The following is a 10998-nucleotide window of genomic DNA, read 5'->3' on the forward strand; positions in this document are numbered from 1 at the left end:
CCACAGCAAGCTATGTCTGCAAGACGTCAAAGCTAACTGTGTGTGGTGTGTGATACGACCACATGACAACATAGCAACAGACTTTGGAACTTCCTAGTTTTATCCATTTGCCTTAATGAATAAGCTGTTGGCCAAAGTGTTGTTTCTCAGAAAACTAATATGTTTCTCTATTTTGCTGAACATCTTGCATGTTTTGGGAATATTTAGAAGGATACACACATAAACTTCCACATTACTGTCTGTATATCTTAACTAATTGCTACATATTTATTGAATAAGTTTTGCTTTGATAATAAACCAATAATTTGGTTTAGTAAAAAATCTGACTAGTAATTTGTATTGTTTAAAATCTGATATAGATAAGGCAGTTAATTGTTCATCTTGATAACTGAGAAAAAGATTTTTAATTTATGTTGTAACTTAAAAATAATGGGTCAGAACAGTGCACTTCTCCAAACTTGATCATGACATTGAAAAGTTTACACTGCAATGATATACTGGCTACAGTTAGTTGGTTTGTCCTGTGTAAACATAACCACTTACTGGTGCAAAGTTTGCATCTCATTGGATGAGTCGAAGAATTAAGACTTTGTTTAGTAAAACTTTATATATTTTATTGCTAGCATAAGGATTTTGATCAAGGAAGTTCATTGTTGTTTTATAGCATACAAAACGTAAGCTCCACATCACAATACATATTAGTCTTGCTTATGGATGTAACCAGTGACACCAGATCTGAGAAAATATCTTGCATAAAACTTCAACAGAATGTGAGGTTATGTCAAGCATCTTTGATTAGATTTCCTAGAGTGTGGAAACAGGCTCTTTGGACCAACAAGTCCACACTGACCCTACAAAGAGTCACCCACCCAGAATCATTTCCCTCCATTTACCTGTAATAAGATGGACAATTTAGTATGGCCAATTCATCTCACCTGCACATCATTTGGAATGTAGGAGGAAACCCACAGGGAGAATGTGCAAACTCCACACAGACAGCCACCCGAGGAGAGAATCAAACCTGGGTCCCTGGCCCTGTGAGGCAGCAGTGCTAACCATTGAACTACCATGCCACCCAAAGCTGTTTCAGGTTATATTAGATTCCCTACAGTATGGAAACAGGCCCTTTGGCCCATCAAGTCCACACCAACCCTCTAAAGAGCAACCACCCAGACCCATTCCCCCACCCCTGACTAATGCACCTGACACTATGGGTAATTTAGCAATTCACCTGGCGTTCACATCTTTGGATTATGGGAGGAAATCCACGCAGACAGGGGGAGAATGTGCAAACACCACACAGACAGTCGCCCAAGGCAGGGATCGAACTCCATCCCTGATGCTGTGAGGCATCAGTGCTAATCTCTGAGCCACCGTTCTGCCCCTATGAGCTTTGAGGTTGTTTTGGAGCACTGATGATGTCAGAGGCCCAAATTCAAGGTTTGTTGATGTTGACTCAAAACTAACCAAGCAGCTTGCAAAATTTAACTTAAATCAGTTGATCATTGCAAAGGTGGAGTTGAGGCCAAAATTGGATCAGCCATGATCTTATTGATGAGCAGAATGCACTTGAGGGATCGAATCGGCTACTCCAAATTCATATGATCTGTGAAGATGGAAGATTGCCTCTTTCCACCTGGATGATAGCCAGAAATACACATACAATATAAATATCGATGCTTAAGTTTATTTTGCTTTCAGGTTTGACCACAAAGTTCAGTAAACACTTGATAAGAACATTTGACAGGTGAGTGATATAATTAATGTGGATTTAATTTAAATGTTGCTGTGAAACTGCTATTTGATTAGATTCCCCACAGTGTGGAAACAGGCCCTTCGGTCCAACAAGTCCACACCGACCCTCCGAAAAGTAATCCATCCAGATCCATTTCCCTCTGACTAATGCACCTAACACTACGGGACAATTTAGCATGGCCAATTCACCTGACCTGCACATCTTTGGACTGTGGGAGGAAACCGGAGCACCCAGAGGAAACCCACATAGACATGGGGAGAATGTGCAAATTCCATTGGCCCTCAATTTATCCAGAAATATGCCAATAGTAATATGTACCTGCTGCAAATTAATTATCTTTCAAAATATTCAATCACTCTCAAATTTAAAATGATCCTTAAAATTGCAGAAAATAAGATGGGGAAGATGGTGGTGTAAAATGTCATAGAATTATTAATCCAGAGGCACAGACTAATATTCTGGGACATGGACTCAAATCCTACCATAGTAGCTGGTTGAAGTTTAATTCATTAAATTATAAATATGAAATTAAAAGCTAGTAAAGCTATTATTGATTGATGTAGAGAACCATTTAGTTCACAAAGGCCTGTGAGGTAAGGAAATCTGCTATTTTGATCTGGTCTGGTCTATTTGTGATTCCAGACCCACAAAGTATTTTGTTGACTCTTAACTGTCTTCTGAAATAGTTAAGCAAGCTACACAGTCTATCATTGTTTCATGATGAGGCAACAGATACTGGCCTTGATGTGTCAATGTGTCATAAAAGAATACATACAAAGATGAGGCAAATTTGTCCAAATAAACAGCTCTCATGTTTAATATTAACATTTGTCTGCTGGAATGATCAATTTTGTTAGGAATTTAGTAAATTGTGATGATCAATTTTAAAAACAAATGAAATTATTTGTTGTACAAGTCTAGCATTTACATGATGGATTTTCCCACTGTCGTCAAAATTGACGAAGTTAAAAATCACACAACACCAGGTTATAGTCCAACAGGTTTAATTGGAAGCACACTAGCTTTTGGAGCGACGCTCCTTCATCAGGTGGTTGTACACCTGATGAAGGAGCAACCTTCCAAAAGCTAGTGTGCTTCCAATTAAACCTGTAGGACTATAACCTGGTGTTGGGTGATTTTTAACTTTGTACACCCCAGTCCAACACCGGCATCTCCAACTCACATCAAAATTGACACAACTGAAAAGGACCATTTTAAAAATGCTGTTTTAATAGATGCATGCGTATATCAGTTTTGTTCATGGCCTGGACACAACATCATTTTTACATTTCAGATGATGTTATACATGAATATATGACACCCCAAAACCCATGAATTATTTCAGATGTGAAGTTACTGCCACATGTTTGGTAATTAATTAAATCAATGAAACAGAGCAGCAGAAGCAAATTTTGGGACCCATTAGAGATAATATGAAACATAATGTATATAAATGGAAAGCAAAAGCTAAATGCTAAACCATTACAAATTGCTGTGGTTAGCTCCCTCCCTCCCTTTTCGATCTGTGTGGGTGGTTAAAACTGGCTAGGGTTTCCCATACCAAGAACATTTCTCTAGAGTTCAGGATTCCATGCAGCTGGTCTTTCATGACACCAACTTTTCAGAAAAATAACCAATCTAAGAGTGGCACATCTATAGCACTCCACAACCTCATGACATTGCAGAATGTTTTATAGCCATTGAAGTAGTTGAAATGTTGGGAGTCAGTTCAATTGATCGGGTAGCCAGTTTATTAAAGTAGAGTGATGCCAATAGCATTGGTTCAGTTCCTACACCAATTGAGGTTACCGTGGAAGACTCTCCTTCTCAATCCCTCACCTAACCTGAGGTGTGCTGACCCTTGGCTTAAGCAACGCTAGTCTCTCTCAAATGAGGCAGCATTTCCACAGTGACTTTACCTTTCACTTTTACAGTGCAGGCACTACTGCAATGTAAGTAACAATCCAATCGAATTGTGCATAGTTTGGCCTTGATGTCTGTGTTAGTAATGCGGATTGAAAGTTAAATATTGGCTGAGATGGCAAGATGAACTCCTTAGCCTTTTTTAAAATTAATGCAATAATTTTTTTTCACACTCACCAGAGAAGCAGGCATAAAACATTGATGTAACATATAAGACAGCACCCTGACAGTGTAGCATTCCCTAACTACTGTTCACAAGTATCAACCCAACTGTATACTAAATTAAGATCTGAAAACAGAACATCTGAATTCGGAATCAAAAGGGCTACTACTGCTTTATAGCTAATGGCTAGAAAAGAAGAATGAAAGTTTCCTTCAGCCTGGTAGAGGAATATGGCGGCAATTGAGCTGAATATATAATTTTAATTAAACCTTGCAATGCACATCATTATTAAAATATTAATAAGCTCATATTCTTAAATAGATAGATAAATAATAAATAGCTGTTTTCTGATCAGTACGATAACAGTCAACATTGTAAAAGTATATTAAACAGTTAATAAAATGCTTGAACTTTTTTGATTACATTGTGACCCCATAGAAAAAGTCTAACTTCCTGGTCCAAGTGTTATCAGCAATGTTCAAAAGAATAAAAGGCAAACCAGCTCACTGAATTATACCTAGTTCATGTTTTAAATACCTTACAGCTGGTAGGAATGACCAAAGAAATTAAAGACCTCTACTGTTTTGGGCTCCTTCCATTAGGATACTGTCATAATTTGAGCCCAATAAGGAACTGGAGAGGAGATATCTGGAGAGAATGGCATATCAGAGTTTAGAAGGAAGTTATAATATTGATACGTTAAAGAAAAAGAAGTTTTGGAATTGAAAGAAAGTTTGGAAGTCAGAAGTGAGATGGAAGTTTTATCCATAATATGAAACAGAAGTCTCAGTCTTTAATGGAATTCATGGGGATATAGAACTCCTCAAGACATGGTTTGGTTAAAAGAAGAAAATCATACTACCTTAAGTAAATTATAAACAGGGAGTATAAAAGGAATTCCATTTCAGTTCAAAGGGAAAAAATGAAATTTAAAGTGGTTATAGCTGAAGATACAATAAGGCTAAAGACACCAAAGTGAGCTGTTGGCCTGACAAGTCAACTACATGAAGAAACTGCATCCTGAGGAAGTAAGAGAATGAAGCACTTCACTCCTGGTTGGAAGTAAGAGATGAAGAGACAGCAGTGATTTTGAGGCATTACCTTCTGTTACATTGGGCTAATAAGCTGCTGAGATATTGTTGTGGGTACAGAGGTGCGCTCTTGTTCCCACAAAAGTAACTGCTAATTTGCTTTGATTGTGTGTCTTTGGCACCATCACCAATTGTACAGGGTTTGACCATGGCTGCTACAGACCCTGACTTGTTCCAACCTTAAAGCAGCAACTGGTATATTTCCACTTTTAGATTTGTCAGTGTAAACTAAGTGGTAAAGCTACCCTTATTTAATGACTGGTGTGAAAAGTGATAATCAAGTGATTCAACCATTGCAGTAAGATAACTGAAAGGAGGCAGTGGAGTATTAAGAAATTATTTGGTCAAACAGCACATTGGATTGTATAATAAAACATCTGCATGAAAATTCACAGTGATGTTCTTCAAAGTGACAAAAGTATGGAAAAAAATCATTCCTTACATTTTTGAAACCTTAAAGCAACCAGGATTTTGCACATTTACCAGTCAGTTGGTCTCTAGATGACCTTCCAATGTCTCCATATATTGCTGTCTTAGAATTTCTCATCAGCAACATTATAAAACATTCAGTGTTGCATGGTATATCATTTCTATTCAGAGTTCATCAGATCCTCCAGAATACTGCAAATGGCTATGGAAGAAAAGTGCTTTCAGGTTTTGTGTTAAAGTAGTTATACATAAACCCTGGAAAAAGACAATTGAATAAAATTGTACTTGGAATGCAATCTCCATTGCAGTTTAAAGTAGTAAAAAAACATGTTCAGCATGACAATGACAGTTTAACATTCTAATACATCTCAAATCTAGAAAATCAATTTAAATTGTTACATAGCAGTAACATGGCTGGTAAAGTGGTATCATAATGTATTTTTATATATTATCACATGCCAGATATTATAAGAACTGTTCCCCAACGATTTTTCAAATTCCACCTCAATTATAGTCTGTTCAGTAAATCATGGGATCCTTTGACATCTTTATAGTTGTTCAAACACAAATACCTCTACTCCTTTTATATTTGAATGTTACAGAGGAGCATTATTTACACTCCACGTGCTATAAGCTTTGACTTAATTCTGTATTTAACATATTAATCAATGTTTCAGAGATTTATTTTCCACTCTACCAGCACTTGGAATGGATTATAACTTGATTTTATTACACCCAAAAATAACCATTCTACATAATCACAGCCCACTTAAGGACCTTCCTTCAATGATACTTATCACTATCCTTCTATTTACTAGTATTCTTCTTCCTTTCAAAATGTTTTTTTGTGCCTCACCATTCTGTCATCTTTCATGTAATTCGGTCTCCCTTGTTTCTACCAGGAAAATGTCACTCTGTTTCTTGGAGTCATGCCCTGTGCTTCCAGCTCTTACAGTACACAGGCAAAAGCATGTACAAAGAATACCTGTGGTTTGTTTAGCCTGTTTGTTTCAGCAGAATTCATCAAATAAAGATAAATGAATCCAAATTTAATTGATTTCCACAGTTCTGCAAACTGTGAAACTGGGTGCATGAGCTCAGGGACTGTTAACAAGTGGTGTGAAACTGGGATAAGGCACAATGGTGAAAAGATGATAAACTTGAGGAGAGGTATCCTGATGAGTACAAACTCTATATAGTGTCAAATGCTAAAAGAAATTACACTGAAATAATGCACTGTAGCAAATTGGCAGCAGAATTATTCCTGGTCCTTTGCAGTTCATTAATGAAAGATTGACTTAGGCCACTTCACTGGCAACTAGTCCTGTCAGTAACAGAGAGTGAGGCCGATGACATCCACAGGAATTGATAGTTACTGCAAATGGGCATAGCCTTCCGTAGAACCTTTTGCATAGTATGTATAACAACCAACAGAAAAACAATCCAAGCTGCAGATTATATTGAATGATGTTGAGTGGAGCAGGATGGTCGGTATGCCTGGAGCAGAGCGGGAATCATTGTTGGACTGGGGATTTAGAGTACAGGCATTTAGTGGCTTGTGAGCACGTGTGAAAGCATCTTGTGCTCTCTACTGCAATGTAATGTTTATCTGTAATCTGATTATCTGACTGTAATGTTTATCCTTTTATTTTATTTCTTATTTGTCTAACTTATACTATTAATCTCTGTAAGGAAATATAACTTCCTTTATTTCTCTATTTTTGTATCTAAGACTTGTACCTAGGTATTTGGTACCTCAGATGGTGCCCTGAGGGGTGACATTGTAAATGTTTCACTGTACTTCTGCACTTGAGTACATGTGAAAATAAACCTAATTCTAATTATAGATGTAAAATTATGCTCATGAATGAATGTTTTTTATTCATCTGCATAACAATATAAACATATACAATACAACCTGCAAATTGGCTTGTTTTTTATATTCTATTAATACAGTATATACATAATATATGTTACATTATATAATACAATTGATATATTATATGTTTATATTATATATAATGCATATAAAATAGTAATAGAATATTTTAAAAAGCCAGGCTGCAGGTTATATTGAAGTACAGTATATAGATTGTGCAAATGAATGAAAAAAATTGCTGGGAATATATTCAGTGTAATATATACATAAGGTATATCATACAATACATACAAAATTACATTATATGTTAGAACATACCTTATGTATATATTACGTTGTGCCGAGTATATTCTCACTGATTTTTTTTTAAACTTTTGCACAATCTCCATACAGGTACTTTGATATAATCTGCAGCTTGACCTGTTTCTATTACGACAATATTCTATTACGACAATATATGCATAATACATAATATAAATGTATAATATTATACTGCTGTCCCACAGCACGAGGGTCACGAGTTTGATTTCATTTTCGGGCGATTGTGTGGCGTTTGCATATTTTCCCCGTGCTGCGTGGGTTTCCTCTGGGTGCTCTCTGGTTTCCTCCCACAGTCCAAAAATGCGCAGGTTAGGTGGATTGGCCGTGCTAAATTGCTCGTAGTGTTCAGGGATATGCAGGGTAGGTGCATTAGTCAGGGGAAATCGAGGATAATAGGATAAGGTAATGGGTCTGGGTGAGTTACTCTTCCACATTGTAGGGATTCTATGATATAATATATACATTGTATAGTATAATTAAAAATATGTATGTGTAATATAATGCTGAACGTTCTGTTGTAATCTCGCCGCGAATGAAACAAATGATCTCAGAATAACGACCTTGTCAGAAAGTGTGAACTGGTCTCAAGTTTGCAGATATCAAACGCGCCCCAACGCGGAGAAATTGTTTGAGCTCAGTGCTCGGCGGGGTCGCTGGGGGTGAAGAACTGCACTTTGTTGAGGAGGGACGGGGTGCTCCTCCTCATGGAGTTGTTTCTCCTCATGGAGCTGCGCTTCCTCAGCGAGTTCTGGTGCGAGAGCTCGCTCCTCTGCAGGGTCTGGATCAGGATGGAGGGCTTCTCGTCGAGCTCCCGGGCGGAGCAGCGCGGGGTCGCCACCTTGACGCGGTTGCCGAACTTGGAGTAGTCCACCGAGTAGGTGCCGTCCTCCTCGGTGACCACCGGGACGAAGCGGTAACCCCAGAGGATCTCCTCGGAGATGTAGGAGGTGCGGGCCTGGGTGGTGATGCCGGTGGTCTCCACCACCCCCTCGAGGATGACGATGACCTCCAGGTTCTGGCTCTGCAGGTCACTCGCCGAGATCTCGTAGAGCGGGCTGCGGCGGTCCACCACGTGGCTGATGGTGAGCGGAGCCACCAGGAAGATGCTGCCGCTGCCCAGGGGGTTGTCCACCGGGATGTCGATCTGGTGCAGCGGCAGGAGCTCGCCCTCGGCGGTGGTGCTCCTGCGGACCACTTGCATCCTGACCGAGGCGCTGATGATCATGCTCTTCCTGAGGTCGCCCACCCTGAACATGAAGCACAGGCGGCCGTTCCTCAGGCAGATGACGGCGTGCCGGCTGAAGATAAGGGTCTCCGCCCGGCGGTGAGCCTGCGCCGTCTTCATGAAGATACAGCCCAACATGACCGCGTTGATGATCAGCCCCGAGATGTTCTGCACGATCAGGCCGGCGATGGCGCTCGCACACTCCTCGGTGATCATGCGGCCGCCGAAGCCGATGGTGACCTGCACCTCGATGGAGAACAGGAACGCGGAGCTGAAGGAGCGCACTTTGGTGACACACGGCTCCGAGGCGGTGCTCGGCCGCCGGGGGTCCAGGTCTCCGTGAGCGAACGCCAGCAGCCACCACATCATGGCGAAGAGGAGCCAGCTGCACAGGAACGACATGGTGAAGATGAACAGGGTGTAGCGCCACTTGAGGTCCACCAGGGTGGTGAAGACATCCTGCAGGAAGCGGCCCTGCTCTCGGATGTTCTTGTGCGCCGCGTTACACGAGCCGTTCTTGGCGATGAAGCGAGCCTGGCGGGGCCGCGCCGTGTACCGGGGCTGACGCCGCACGTTCTCGGCGGCGATCCGGGCCAGCACGTACTCCTCCGGGATGATGCTCTTCCTGGCCAACATTGTGGCCGCATAGTCCTGGCCTTACCCACCAGGCACCCTGCGCTGGGCTGGGCTGGGCTGGGCTGGGGGCTCTTGAGTCTGAGTTGGGGTTGGCCTTTTGGAGTGGGATCTGGGCGAGACTGTGAGAGAGAGAGAGAGAGATGGGCACTTCTGTCCTCCAGTTACTAAGCAGAACACTCAGTCTTGGTGTCTGGGAGAGAGCAACTCACTCCTGGTCCTGTGCAGACGGGTAGAGTTTGCCGTGATGTCTGGGAGAGAGTGTGGCAGGCACTTTAGTGGTGTCAGGGCGAGAGAGATTGGCACTTCTGTTCCCCCGGCTGTGAAGTCGACCACTCAGTGTTGGTGTCTGAGAGAGAGGAACTCACTCCTGGTCCTTTGTAGACAGTCTGACCTTGTCCGAGACTCAGGCGGAGAGAGAGTGGCACTCCTCAACCCACTTTGCTGAGCAGACCAGTTGTACCGGTGTCTGGGAGAGAGTGTGGCACTGCTGATCCTCGGGGGATAAGCAGAGCTTGGCACTTGAATTGGTTTCTAGGCGAGAGAGAGATTGGCACTTCTGTCTTCGAACTGCTAAGCAGAACACATTTTCCTAGCTACCATTAGTTCTAAGGGTCACTCGACGTTGATTCATCTCCGCAGATGCTGCCCGACTAGCTGAGCTTTTCCAGCAGTTTTTTTTTGTTTCTGAAGCGGAGCATTTATTGTGTCTGAGAGAAGGCGAGAGACACACCTTTGTGATCCTGTGTAGGTAAGCAGAGTTCGGTGTTAGGGCGAGAGAAAGAGACTGGCACTCCTGAGTGCACTCTGGTAAGCAGACCAGTTGAAGTAGCTGTAGTCTGCATTCCTGATCCTGCGCTGGTTAAGTAATGATGTGTTAGAGAGAGGGGAGAGAGAGAGTCTGCCTCAGCACGTGGACTGTCCCTCCCATTCTAGCGCCTTATTTAGCTCCTCCAGAATCTGTCTGATTCATGCGATGTCTGTTCCCCTCGTGTACACAATGTTGACAAAATTCTCTAGCCGGGCTTAATTGGAAATAGCTAGTGATGAAGTGTCATGCTCGTCATGAACAGTGTCACATCGCTGCTCTCCCTGTGTGTTCTGAAGCTGGTTATTATCACTCGAAGTGTAAAATCTCTGTCAGGCTGAGAGCTGCCCGATTGTTGTGTCTTTTTGAGGTTTCACAGATTACACCAAATCAAATCAGCACGTTCTTCACTCCAGTCTCCTTCGTCCCAGACTTTTTGATGACGGTGGAGGTGGGGGCGGGGGGTGCGGTTGGGGGTGGATTTTTGGACTTGGCTTGCAACAATCTCAATGTTTCTGTTCTTGCCAGACCTTTGAGGCTGTCGGAATTAACACTCCAGCGTTGGCGCACGTTTAACATTTAATCGCAATTAGCAGTAGCAATTCTCCTTGCCTTCTTAACATGGCATTCACAGGGAAACCTTTATCAAGTTTAACAGTTAACAGCGACGGAACCAGCAGCCCCTCAGTTCAAACTAAAATAAACACGAAGTGCTGGAAAAACTCAATAGGTCTGGCAGCGTCTGTGCAGAGAGAAAACAGTTAACGTTT

The 10998-nt window shown here is 41.8% G+C and overlaps 1 pseudogene; it reads right to left on the reverse strand.

Annotated features, from left to right (window-relative positions):
• Positions 1-7423: 7423 nt before the first annotated feature.
• LOC140466733 (ATP-sensitive inward rectifier potassium channel 8 pseudogene) lies at positions 7424-10490 on the reverse strand (annotated as a pseudogene).
• Between the last annotated feature and the right edge of the window lie 508 nt (positions 10491-10998).

The sequence above is a fragment of the Chiloscyllium punctatum genome, chromosome 44 (assembly GCF_047496795.1).
Source record: "Chiloscyllium punctatum isolate Juve2018m chromosome 44, sChiPun1.3, whole genome shotgun sequence".
NCBI classification, from domain to species: Eukaryota; Metazoa; Chordata; class Chondrichthyes; order Orectolobiformes; family Hemiscylliidae; genus Chiloscyllium; species Chiloscyllium punctatum.